The sequence below is a fragment of the Anomaloglossus baeobatrachus genome, chromosome 6 (assembly GCF_048569485.1).
Source record: "Anomaloglossus baeobatrachus isolate aAnoBae1 chromosome 6, aAnoBae1.hap1, whole genome shotgun sequence".
Taxonomy (NCBI): domain Eukaryota; kingdom Metazoa; phylum Chordata; class Amphibia; order Anura; family Aromobatidae; genus Anomaloglossus; species Anomaloglossus baeobatrachus.
In genome coordinates, this window is record NC_134358.1 from 480,969,640 (window position 1) to 480,984,370 (window position 14,731).

Consider the following 14,731-nt stretch of genomic DNA (forward strand, 5'->3'; position numbering starts at 1 on the left):
TGGATAATTGGGAATCTGGTATAGGGTCTTCTGGGGAAACAATAACTGGGCTTACCAGAGTGATGGAAGATCCAATGTCTCGAAGTCCCTGAGCATGTATATCACCGACCTTGACCGTCTGGATGTGGGGATGGAGGTTGGCTGGTGTACGGTGTCCGGCCTGCCGTAGGGTGTGGACTGGATAAACCACTTCCTCAGCTATTGGTGTTTCTCGGGAGTAGCATTCCTCAGGTCTCGTTGGTTCATCTCGGCATATGTTGACTGGTTGGAGTGTCAGACGGGCTCCAAGCATGCGGCCTCAGTTTTGGAGACAATCTTTATCTATATGTCCATTGCACCCACATGTATAACAGCGCCATAGATTGGGCGAGTCACAGGCCCTGTTTGTAGTCCTTTGTTTTGGCGCAGCTTCTGCTGGGTAGCGGGACCATCCTTCTCGACCGGCTGGTGTTAGCAGTACTGCAGCTGGAATCCCATAAACATATTCCAGAACATAAGCCCTCTCTTCTCTTGATGATCTAGGCCCCAATGCATCCAACAACGCTGTGGCTTGGGCCATTTTGGACAAAGTTGATTCCCGATTGTCACTAGATCCATGATGTGGCACATAGTTTAAATCCTCTGGGTCAACATCGGCGGGATCCTCATCGTCCTCTGCATCATTCTGGGCATCCCAACGGACTAATTTCTGGATCAAGGCTGACCGAGTCTCAGCATTCCAGTAGATAATCTTTCGCCTCTGGCACAGATCCTGTAGCATCCATTTACTGCAGCGGTCGTAACTCCTCTCTTGTCCTTGTCCCATGGCTGAGCTGGTGGGGTTGGACATGGCAGCGTCCGAAACCTGAATGCCTCCCCTATGGCCTGCTGGGTATGCTTATGTGCCTCCCTGGTTGTTGAGCCCTGGACGGTGTCCGAAAACACCAGTCCACTGCAGCTCCCCTGGGTAAACCAGGCTGAGTAGTATCCCACCGCTGCCACCAATTGTGGAGACACGGGGCTCAGTGGGTGCTCTCGTCCACTAAAACCCGCCGCCTTTAGAAAGACAGCGTGGCTCAGGGCTCATCCCAACTGAACGACGGCCTCCCTTTCCCTTAGGATACACTGCGTCCTCATCGATTGGTTGGACAAGATTGCTTCTCCCATTGGATGAATTTCAAGCTGCATAGATAATGTTCATTTAAATGATGTGCATAGAAAGACTCAGTATATCTACATGGAGTCGGCAAGTCACCGACTAGACAATGGCTACTAAGGTAATTACATTATCAATACACAACTACAATACAATGATTACTGGAAAAGTCTGGAGAGCAATTGCTAAGCAAACATGACTTAGCACACATAAGAACAATAGTCTGGCTGAATGTTAAGAAACTTTAACCCATGAGAGTCCATGTCGTCACATCCGTGTCTCCAGTATATGTGAAAAAGGACCTCACACGTACCGGACACACCGACTTGTGCCTGGTGATCCGTGCCTGACTACCTGGACCCTGAATGGAGTTCCTTCAGATGCCCTGTCCCAGCTGCACCTGTGTCTGATGTTCCTTGCTTGGTGACCTGAGCCTGATGACCTGTGCCGGTAGTTCTGCATCTGAATGCACCTGTTCTGCCTTTTTCCTTCCAAACTATGTTCCTGTTCAGACCTGTTTATCCTGCCAGCCCTGTTTGTCCTGCCTGTGCCTGTCATGCTAGTCCTGTCCATTACCTGACCCCACTCCTGCTGTGTCCCTGGTCTGCTCAGCTGCCACAGTCCCAGCTACTGCCCTGGGAGTGACACCTGGTGTTAAGCCTTGCGACAGGTGCTTAGTCAAGCCTCTCCCACTAAAAGGAAAGCCTGGGTCCCCCCTGTGGTCCAGTGGGTCCACTCCGGCTTGCTGCCTTCACCAGTAGTGAGCGTTAGAGCATCCTTGAAATTGTTCCAGAAAATGAAATATTTCTCCCAGAAAATGATTGCAGTTACACATGGTTTGTTATACACATGTTTATTTCCTTTGTGTATATTTGGAACAACTAAAAAAAAAACTTAGAAAAGAAAAAGGCAAATTGGACATAATATCACACAAAATCTCACAAATGGTCTGGACACAATTGTTGGAACCCTCAACTTAATATTTGGTTGCACAACCTTTGGAATAAATAAAAGCCATCAATCGTTTTCTATAACCATCAACAAGCTTCTTCCACCTCTCATCTGGAATTTTGGACGACCTTTCTTCTGCAATCTGCTCCACATCTCTCATACAGTTAGGACCAGAAATATTTGGGCAGTGACTGAATCTTCGTGATTTCTGCTCTGAATGCCGCTATTTTTTATTTAACATGAAACAACTGAGATGTAATTGAAGTGGAGACTTTCAGGTTTAATTGAAGGGGCCAAACAAAAAAAAAATCTTGTGAAAGGTTTAGGAATGGCAACTATTTTTTTACAAAGTCTCCTCATTTCAGGGGCTCAAAAGTAATTGGACAAATTTACTTTACCATAAATAAAATGTTCATTTTTAATACTTAGTAAAGAATCCTTTACAATGACTGTCTGAAGTCTGGAGCCATGGATGTCACCAAACGCTGGGTTTCCTTCTTTCTGATACTTTGACAGCCTTTACTGCAGCTGACTTCAGTTGTTGCTTGTTTGTGAGTCTTTCTGCCTTAATTTTTGTCTTAAGCGCGTGACAATTATGCTCGATGGGGTTGAGATCTGCTGAGTGACTTGGCCATTGTAGAATATTTCACTTCTTTGCCTTAAAAATATTTTTGGGTTGATTTTGCAGCATGTTTTGGGTCATTGTACATCTGTATGGTGAAGCGCCATTCAATCAAAATTTCAGTATTTCGAAGCATAGCTCTGTACACTTCAGAATTAATTTGGCTGCTTCTGTCTTCAGTCACATCATCAATAAACACTAGTGACCTAGGGCTAATGGAAGCAATGCCCGCCCGGCCATCACACTGCCTCCACCATATTTTACAGAGGATGTAGTGTGCCGTTCGATGCCTTCTGCATACTTTCTTCTTCCCCCACCATTTTGGTACAGGTTGATTTTAGTTTAATCTGTCCAAAGAATACTTTTCTAGAATTGGGCTGTTTTTAATAATGTTGAATTTGGTCCTTCTGTTTTTAAGGCTGTTTAATGGTTTGTACCTTGTGGTGAACCCTCTGTATTTGCTCTCATGAAGTCTTCTCCTCATGGTAGGATTAGATACTGAAACACATACTTCCTGAAGAGTGTTCTTCAATTGAGGGGGATGTTGAAGGGGGTTTTCTTCATCGTGTAAAGGATTTTGCGATCATCCACCACTGTTGTCTTCCAAGTATGTCTAGGCCTTTTTGAGTTCCCAAGCTTACCAGTGTATCAAAGTGCTAATTCGGCTACTCCTAACATTTCTGTTATCTCTCTGATGGATTTTGTCTTTTTTTTTTTAGCCTAATGAAAATTTGTTTCTCTTCCATTGAGAGCTACTTTGACCGCATGTTGTGGGTTTACAGCAACAGTTTCCATATGCAAATACCAGACCTGGAATCAGCTTCAGACTTTTTACCTGCTTAACTAATGATGGATTAACGAGGGAATAGCCCATACGGCCCATTAACACTAGAACTACTGGACTTGTGACACCTATATAGAAATACATGGTGCAAAGTAGTCAAAATGACTACCTCAGTAGTTCTAGTGTTAAAGAGCTTTTGCAATAATTGGCCAACTACTTTTGGCTTCATTAAAAAGAGGCAGCTACATGTTAAGTAATTTTAATTACTCCAATTAGGTTGTGACTATGTGAATAGCCTCCAAATAAAGTTGAGATTCTACACCTTAAGCCCATCTAATATATAAAGCTGAATGTGTGTGTGTGTGTGTGTGTGTGTGTGTGTGTGTGTGTATATGTGTGTATATATGTGTGTGTGTGTTTATGTCTGGGATTGGCATATGCACCTTCGCAGCTACAGCCACAAAATTTTGCACACTCATACGTCTGGACCCCGAGAGCGTCATAGGCTATGTTGTGAGGCGAAATTCTAACCCCGCGCGTTCCAATTTACCAATCAATTTTGCCCCTATCTACATAATGGGGAAAAAGTGAAAAGAAAAGTGTTGGAAGAAAATTGACAGCTGCCAGATGTGAACAAGGGGGACTTAAAGAATGAGAGCTATGGCGCCAAAGAGTATATACAGTACAGTTACTAAGGTGGGGCCCCGGCATGGGATACTCACCACACTTAGGGATATCAACACACACACACAAAATGCAACACACACTACCACGTGCTTGAACACATACTACCCTCAGCACACATTTCACCACACATACACCAACCTCACCACATAATCGCCCTAAAACACACACAAGTCTGGTATTATCCTTCAAAAATAAAAATCTGATTAATAAGCAGCCAAACTACAAGCACAACAAATGTACCATATAGGAAATACGGCAGCTGTCAGTCACATGACCTGTCTATTATGTGTATGTGTGAGCTAATATATACTGTCAAGGGGGAGGGCTTTCTGTTGCCTGGAGATTTATCAGGCTGCCAATAGCAACCAATCACAGCTCAGCTTCTATTTTGCTACAGTTAATAAATCTGATCTGTGATTGGTTAATATAGGCACCAAAGGACATTCTCAGTATAACAAAGCTTGTGTGAGGTGGATGTCAGTTAGGGTGTGTTGGTGGAAAGGCTGATGTCAGTCACATTACCTCTATGTGAGAGGATATAGAAACTGTCAGTTACAGACTATTTTTACCACAATAATGCCTCATAAGAAAAGGAATTCCTTGGCACGAATGTCAGCTAATGCGAAAAGAAAAGCTGCATTACGGGCCAATGAAGAATGTGAAGACCGAGAAACAAGGCTGACACACATGAGAACAGCAGCTGCTTCCTCAAGAGCCAATGAACTTTCTGAGGAGAGGGAAGTGAGGCTTGCAGACAAGAGAACAAGAGCTGCTTCCTCAATAGCCAATGAACTTTCAGAGGAGAGGGAAGTGAGCCTTGCAGACAAGAGAACAAGAGCTGCTTCCTCAATAGCCAATGAACTTTCTGAGGAGAGGGAAGTGAGGCTTGCAGACAAGAGAACAAGAGCTGCTTCCTCAATGGCCAATGAACTTTCTGAGAGGGAAGCGAGGCTTGCAGATAAGAGAAGAAGAGCTGCTTCATCAAGGGTCAATGAGTCATCTCAGCAGAGAGAAGGTTGACTTGCCACTACAAGAATTGCTATTTCTTCCACCAGGGCACAGGAAATGGTTGGAGATTTGAAACATGCTGTCTTTTGTTACCAGTCAGACAAACTAGCAGGATCATCCTAAAGTTCAGATAGGAAAAATGGATGTGGTCTGCATGTACTGCAGTGCCCTGAAATGGAAAGATGAACCGCCAGGTTTATGATGTGCAAAGGGCAAGATAAAACTTCCACCTCTCCTGTCACCACCAGATCCCCTAAAGTCTCTGATGACAGGTACAGTACAATATCAAAGCATTTCTTGGACAACATTAGGAAGTACAACTCCTGCTTCCAAATGACATCATTTGGTGAACAAAAGAAATGTTTACAACAGGATTTATGCCGACATTTAAAGTTCAAGGACAGGTTTACGACTGAATGGGGTCACTGCTTCCAATACAAGGAGAAGAACCTCAATTTCTTCAACTCTTCTTCGTGGGAAATACAGAAGCAGAGGCTCAGCGAAGATGCTCTTTAATTCCTAAAACTCGCCTTGATATTGTCACTATTTTGCAGAAGTTCCTTCACTCCAACAATCCATATGTTCAACTTTTCAAGACTGCATTTGAATGCATGCCAAATGACGATTACAAGGTTGTCATTCGAGCTGACAAAACACCACAAGGTGAACATCAGCGACGTTTCAATGCTCCCACATTTGATGAGGTAGCCATCTTGATTGTAGGAAATGATTTTCAAAGCCGTGACATTGTGCTTCAGAAAAGGAACAATAGTTTGGAACGAGTAGTAGAAACTCACAGGTCCTATGAGGCATTACTTGGCCAATTTAGTTAAATCTGTGTGGAATATCTGTGGTTATGAAATATATGTTGTGAAATGCTTCTATTAGCTTAGTTTTTGGCTTTTAATAATTACATTTCTATCTATTTGTTTTGTGGTTTTTGTGTACAGAATACATTTTTGTTAATACATTCTATTTTGTTAACAGCAGTTATTAACCCGGGCGGAGCCAGGTAGTACAGCTAGTATTGATTATAACTGTATCTTAAATATGTTTTGGTAACCAACTAAAGAGCTAAATGTGTCCATGTCCAAATATTTCTGGACCTCACTGTATATGACGGGTGCCTTCTCCCAACAGCAATTTTAAGATCTCTCCACAGGTGTTCAATGGGATTTAGATTCAGAATCACTGCTGCCACTTCAGATCTCTCCAGCATTTTGTTTCCATCCATTTCTGGGGGCTTTTTGAATTGCATTTGGAGTTATTTTTCTGTTGGAAGACCCATGACGTTAGGATGCAAACTCAGCTTTCTGACACTGTGCACTACATTGCAATCCCAAATCTTCAGATTTCATGATGCCTAGCACAGTCAGTGCACCCAGTGCCAGAGGAAGAAAAACAACCCCAAAACATCTTTGAATTGCCATGATACAGTATGTGACTGCAGGTACTTTGTTCTTTTCTTTGTAGGCCTCATTCCATTGTCAGTAAACAGTAGAATGATGTGCTTTACCAAAAGCTGTATCTTTGTCTCATCTGTCTAAAGGACGCTTTCACAGAAGTATTTTGGTAAACTGCACTCTAGCTTTTTTATGTCTGTGTCAGCAGTGGGGTCCTCTTGGGTCTCCTCTATAGCATTACATTTCATTTAAATGTGGATGCATAGTTGACGCTGACACTGATGCACCCTGAGCAGACAGGACAGCTTGAATTTCTTTGGAACTTGATTGAGGCTTATCCACTATCCAGACTATCCTGCGTTGCAACCTTTCATCAATTTTTCTTTGCCATCCACGTCCAGGGAGATTAACTACAGTGTCTTGGGTTGAAAGCTTCCAGATTACGTTGTGCACCGTGGACAAAGGATCATCAAGATCTCTGGAGAATAAGCAAACCTAAAATTTACAGCTTGGGATTTGTACCGAACATTGGGTGTCCAGGTCTCGGACCCAAACACAGACACTCTCCGTCCGGTTGCTGTTCGGATTTTTCATCCAAATAAAACTTGTTGAAAGGTTGCAGAGCAGCCAATCAGGTAGCTTTTCCTGTGTGGGCATTTCCAGCCCCATCGAAGCCATATCAAGCAATGGCTTGTCTGTAATTGGCCGGCACACCAATGTAAAAAAAAAAAAATGATTTGAGCTCACGCCCTTTTTGATAACCAGCGAGGGTAGAGCAACAGCTACAGGCAGCAACACAAGGCTGTCAGCTTTAGGCTATGTGCGCACATTGCGGGTTTTTTTTGCGTTTCTGCAGCATTTTGAGCAGCAGTGTCACATTGTCAAAATGCATGCGTTCTGGATCCCCTGCAAAGTCTATGAGAATCATGCAAAATCTGTGCGCACAATGCTTTTTGAAACGCAGCGTTTTGATTGTCAAAATTTTGACAAAATCTCTGCGTTTAGAAAAGCGGCATGTCAATTTTTTGGTCTGTTTTGGCAGCGTTTTACACCCATTGAAATCAATGAGTTGTAGAAAAACGCTGCCAAAATGTTAAGCAGTGCATTTTTGTTGCGTTCCGCATGTTTTTTTTACATAACAAACGCAGGTTTTTTGGTCTCTGGCTCTCTGTCTCCATCTCTCTCTCTCTGTCCATGTCGGTCTCTCCCTCCCACCCCCTCACTCATACTCACCGATCTCTGATCACCGGCGGGGCGCTGCATGGCGTTCACACTGTGGCGGATTCTTCTCTTTTGAAAATGCCGGCCACTCATTAATCCATCTCGTATTCCCTGCTTCCCCTGCCCACCGGCACCTATGATTGGTTGCAGTCAGACACACCCCCATGCTGAGTGACAGCTCTCACTACAACCAATCACAGCCGCCGGTTGGCGTGTCTATATCAAGCAGTAAAAAAAAAAAATAATTAAAAAAAAAAAAACGACATGCAGTCCCCTCCAGTTTGGATACCAGCCAGGTTAAAGCCACACGGCTGAAGGCTGGTATTCTCAGGATGGGGAGCTCCTTGTTATGGGGAGCTCCCCAGCCTAACAATATCAGCCAGCAGCCACCCGGAATTGCCGCATCCATTAGATGCGACAGTCCCGGGACTCAACCCGGCTCACCCCGAATTGCCCTTGTGCGGTGGCAAACGGAGTAATAAGGAGTTAATGGCAGCAGCCAATAGCTGCCACTAAGTCCTAGGTTAATCATGGCAGGCGTCACCCCAAGATACCTTCCATGATTAACCTGTAAGTTAAAGAAAATAAACACACACATCCAAAAAATCCTTTATTTGTAATGAAAGACAAAAAAACCCCTCTTTCACCACTTTATTATCCCCTCAAAAACACGTCCAGGTCCGACATAATCCACGCAAGGTCCCACGACGCTTTCAGCTCTGCTACATCGCAACCTGACAGGAGCGGCAGTAGAACACGACCGCTCTCTGTCAGCTCCACGCAGCAACTGAAGTGAGCCACGCGATCAGCTGTGCTGTCACCGAGGTTACTCACGGCCACTGCTCTCAGGTGGAGGACTGCAGCTGTGGCCGCGAGTAACCTGAGTGAAAGCACAGCTGATCACGTGGCTCACTGCAGTCACTCAGGGGATTTGCGATCACAGGTGAGTCCTTCACGTGTGACCGCAAATCAAGCCGCGGCACACGCACAGAGCTTCGCGATCATAATGAAGTTGGGTGAAGTTCATCCGAGTTAATTCTGATCGCGCGGCTCTGTCTTGCAGCCAGCCATGTTCTTTTTGACAGAGTGGTCCCACTCGGCTCTGCTGCAAGTCTACGGTGATGCTGCAGAGCAGAGGGGGACCGCACTGTTAAAAATGTGTGTTCTGGAAGCTTCCAGAATGCATGAATGCCGCAGGAATTCTGCTGTTACGATGCGTCTCAGAACGCAGCTTTTTGGCTGCATTCTGAGACGCACATGCAGTGACTAATAGAATGCAACGTGTGCACATAGCCTTATAGTAGCTGGTGATCACAAATAGAGGGGATCCCAGGCCGCTTATATTTTTAATTATTTAATAAACGGCGTAGGATCCCCCCATTTTTTATAACCAGCCACTGTAAAGCTGACAGGTGAGGTCTGGTATTATCAGGGTGTGAAGGACCATGGTTATTGGCCCCTCCCAGCCTAAAAATACTAGCCCATAGCCATCCACCACTGCTGACTCCGGACGTAGAAGAGCCAAGAGTGTCGTATGGATTATGTCTGACTTGCAGGGGTGTTTGGGGGGGTTAATAAAAGGGTGAAAGAGGATGTGTATATTTAATTTAAAATAAATGATTTTTATATATATATATCTTTTGACTTACAGGTTAGCAATGGAGGATCTCATAGAAGCCTCCCCATTACTAACCTAGGACTTCGTGACAGCTGTGATTTTTGACAGCTATCATGAACCCCATATATTACCCCAATTGCCACAGTACCTGCCCTTGGAAAAAGACACGGCGAAACGCGTCAGGGTGTCTCATTGGTAAGGCTTAATTAATATGTAGCAGTGTGATACAATTGTTTATTAGTATTTGGCAGCTTAGTTACTTTTGCATCAGCTTTGCCCTGACATATTATGCCATCTTATTTCATTCTTACATTGTTTCACACTGCTATCATATTATGTCTATGTCATCTCACTATGTAGGTTTCACCATTCATTTTTTTGGCACAGCTAATACCTGATATGTATATTATCCCCATTGTGGGGTGATTGTGGATTTTTTGCACACTGTCAGATTTCATATAAATAATTACCTATTATGGTTTAAAATTTATGCTGGCAGCTGTGCGTATTGTATGACTATCAGTTTTTTATATGTGCCACATATTTATTCCTACATTTTTAATGCTGTGTATTTGTATATTTTTCGTATATTTTTTGTACTAGGGAAACAAGGTATGTACAGTATAACTGTCCTGCTCTTACCTCCAGTTAGCTTCCTTTTTTTAGCCCCCCTAGTCCTTACTACAACCATTTTACAGCACAGAATATCTCATCCCTTTTGACTTTTTTCCCGTTGTGTGTGGATTCGGCAAACCTGAATATCCACGGGTCTCCTCATCCCTTATTGTAACATTGAGATTGTTGATATTTTTTCAACAATTTTGGTTCTCAAGCCCTCCGTTCTCTTCTCCTCTTTCTGTTCTCCATGCTTAGGGTGGCACACACAGAGACACAAAAATTGAGTAAACCTCTCCCTTTTTTATCTGGATTCAGGTGTGATTTTCATATTGCCCACACCTGTTACTTGCCACAGATAAGTTTGAATGAGCATCATATGCTTGAAACAAAGTTGTTCACCCACAATTTTGGAAAGGTGACAATTTTGTTCGGCCTATTTTGGGGATGTGTGAAATTATGTCCAATTTGCCGTTTTTTTTTGTGTTCTTCCAATACATACAAAGGAAATAAATGTGTCATTGCAATAAATATCTAGGAGAAATTCTTCTTTTCCTGGAACAATTTCAAGGGTGCCAACACAGCTCCGCACCCTACACATTGCGCACGCACAGCTCCGCACCATTGCATACACAGCTCCGCACCATACACATTGCGCACACAGCTCCGCACCATACACATTGCGCACACAGCTCCGCACCATACACATTGCGCACACAGCTCCGCACCATACACATTGCGCACACAGCTCCGCACCATACACATTGCGCGCACACAGCTCCGCACCATACACATTGCACACAGCTCCGCACCATACACATTGCACACACAGATCCGCACCATACACATTGCACGCACAGATCCGCACCATACACATTGCGCGCACAGATCCGCACCATACACATTGCGCGCACACAGCTCTGCACCATACACATTGCGCACACAGATCCGCATCATACACATTGCACACACACAGCTCCGCACCCTACACATTGCATACACAGCTCCGCACCCTACACATTGCACACACAGCTCCGCACCATACACATTGCACACACACAGCTCCGCACCATACACATTGCACACACAGCTCCGCACCATACACATTGCGCGCACACAGCTCCGCACCATACACATTGCGCGCACACAGCTCCGCACCATACACATTGCGCGCACACAGCTCCGCACCATACACATTGCACACACAGCTCCGCACCATACACATTGCACACACAGCTCCGCACCATACACATTGCACACACACAGCTCCGCACCATACACATTGCACACACAGGTCCGCACCATACACATTGCACACACAGCTCCGCATCATACACATTGCACACAGCTCCGCACCATACACATTGCGCACACAGCTCCGCACCATACACATTGCGCACACAGCTCCGCACCATACACATTGCGCACACAGCTCCGCACCATACACATTGCGCACACAGCTCCGTACCATACACATTGCACACACAGCTCCGTACCATACACATTGCACACACAGCTCCGCACCATACACATTGCACACAGCTCCGCACCATACACATTGCACACACAGCTCCGCACCATACACATTGCGCGCACACAGATCCGCACCATACACATTGCACACACAGCTCCGCACCATACACATTGCACACACAGCTCCGCACCATACACATTGGACACACACAGCTCCGCACCATACACATTGCACACACAGCTCCGCACCATACACATTGCACACACAGCTCCGCACCATACACATTGCGCGCACACAGCTCCGCACCATACACATTGCGCGCACACAGCTCCGCACCATATACATTGCACACACAGCTCCGCACCATACACATTGCACACACAGCTCCGCACCATACACATTGCACACACAGCTCCGCACCATACACATTGCACACACAGCTCCGCACCATACACATTGCACACACACAGCTCCGCACCATACACATTGCACACACAGGTCCGCACCATACACATTGCACACACAGCTCCGCACCATACACATTGCACACACAGATCCGCACCATACACATTGCACACACAGCTCCGCACCATACACATTGCGCGCACACAGCTCCGCACCATACACATTGCGCGCACACAGATCCGTACCATACACATTGCACACAGCTCCGCACCATACACATTGCACACAGCTCCGCACCATACACATTGCGCACACAGCTCCGCACCATACACATTGCGCACACAGCTCCGCACCATACACATTGCGCACACAGCTCCGCACCATACACATTGCGCACACAGCTCCGCACCATACACATTGCACACAGCTCCGCACCATACACATTGCGCACACACAGCTCCGCACCATACACATTGCGCGCACACAGCTCCGCACCATACACATTGCGCGCACACAGCTCCGCACCATACACATTGCGCGCACACAGCTCCGCACCATACACATTGCACACACAGCTCCGCACCATACACATTGCACACACAGCTCCGCACCATACACATTGCACACACAGCTCCGCACCATACACATTCCGCGCACACAGCTCCGCACCATACACATTGCACACAGCTCCGCACCATACACATTGCACACACAGCTCCGCACCATACACATTGCACACAGCTCCGCACCATACACATTGCACACACAGATCCGCACCATACACATTGCACACACAGATCCGCACCATACACATTGCACACACAGCTCCGCACCATACACATTGCGCGCACACAGCTCCGCACCATACACATTGCACACTGCTCCGCACCATACACATTGCACACACAGCTCCGCACCATACACATTGCACACACAGCTCCGCACCCTACACATTGCACACAGCTCCGCACCCTACACATTGCACACAGCTCCACACCATACACATTGCACACAGCTCCGCACCATACACATTGCACACAGCTCCGCACCATACACATTGTGCACACAGCTCCGCACCATACACATTGCACACAGCTCCGCACCATACACATTGCACACAGCTCCGCACCATACACATTGCACACACACAGCTCCGCACCATACACATTGCACACACAGCTCCGCACCATACACATTGCGCACACAGATCCGCACCATACACATTGCGCACACAGATCCGCACCATACACATTGCGCACACAGATCCGCACCATACACATTGCGCGCACACAGATCCGCACCATACACATTGCGCGCACACAGATCCGCACCATACACATTGCACACAGCTCCGCACCATACACATTGCACACAGCTCCGCACCATACACATTGCGCACAGCTCCGCACCATACACATTGCGCACACACAGCTCCGCACCATACACATTGCGCGCACACAGCATCGCACCATACACAGACTGCCGAGACCCACCAACCGGTTCCCCCTCCCCACCGCGCAATGAATGAGACCACACATGGAATATCTTTCTTTTGTACTTTATTGAAGGTATCCACGTAACACCATTCAATGTTGATATAAAAGGGGGTTGCTTGTTATTTTGGCCACAGCTTTAACCACAGGCACAAATCCGCCTTAAACCTGAGGGAGGAGGCCCGATGCCTACGGCCGTCCGTGGCAGGTTGGCTCTCACCAAATCCCTCTTCCACCGGCTGTGACTTTGAAATTGAACCATAACCTTTTTCCGTAGGCACAAAACCGCCTTAAACCTGAGGGAGGAGGCCCGATGCCTACGGCCGTCCGTGGCAGGTAGGTTCTCCAAATCCCTCTTCCACCAGCTTTGACTTCCGAACTTGTAACAGAACCTTCTTAAGGGAGGGAGGGCGGGCGATGCTCAGCCTGAGGGCAGATGTGGTAAGAGGAAGGAGGGACTCCGGCAGCTGTTTATATGCCCTGGAGGAGGTCCCAGCAGGGAAGGGGGGTCAGCGGGGGGCATTGCACAATGGGAAGGAGGGAGAGGTGACCATGGGGGACGTAGCGAGGGGCTCAGCAGTCAGGGGCAGCGGCATCGGCCGCAGTGCCCTGCAGACTGCCGAGACCCACCAACCGGTTCCCCCTCCCCACCGCGCAATGAATGAGACCACACATGGAATATCTTTCTTTTGTACTTTATTGAAGGTATCCACGTAACACCATTCAATGTTGATATAAAAGGGGGTTGCTTGTTATTTTGGCCACAGCTTTAACCACAGGCACAAATCCGCCTTAAACCTGAGGGAGGAGGCCCGATGCCTACGGCCGTCCGTGGCAGGTTGGCTCTCACCAAATCCCTCTTCCACCGGCCACGGAGTGGCGAAGGCCCAAGCCTGAGCTGCGACCCCCACACAGGGCCCTTATGGCCCGCTCAACCCCGTCCTGGATGTCCGACAGGAAATTGTCTAGGCCTATATCATTAAGGCTAAAACCATCCTCTAGCACCAAACGGCTGACCTCTGATTCCAGCATCTCGTGTCCAGGCACTATCCCTCTTCCTGACGCTATAAATTTGGCGATCTGCATATTAACTTGTTGCCTTGACCTTTCCACAGCCGCTATGTTCCTTGCCCCTGTACAACTCAATCTCGGTAATATACTGGACCGTACCCCCACTACGTTGCTAAAGAAGCTGCTGAACTTATCTAGGAAAGAAGCTGCTGAACTTATCTAGGAAAGAAGCTGCTGAACTTATCTAGGAAAGAAGCTGCTGAACTTATCTAGGACCACTTGCATGACCGCAAGCAGATCCTGG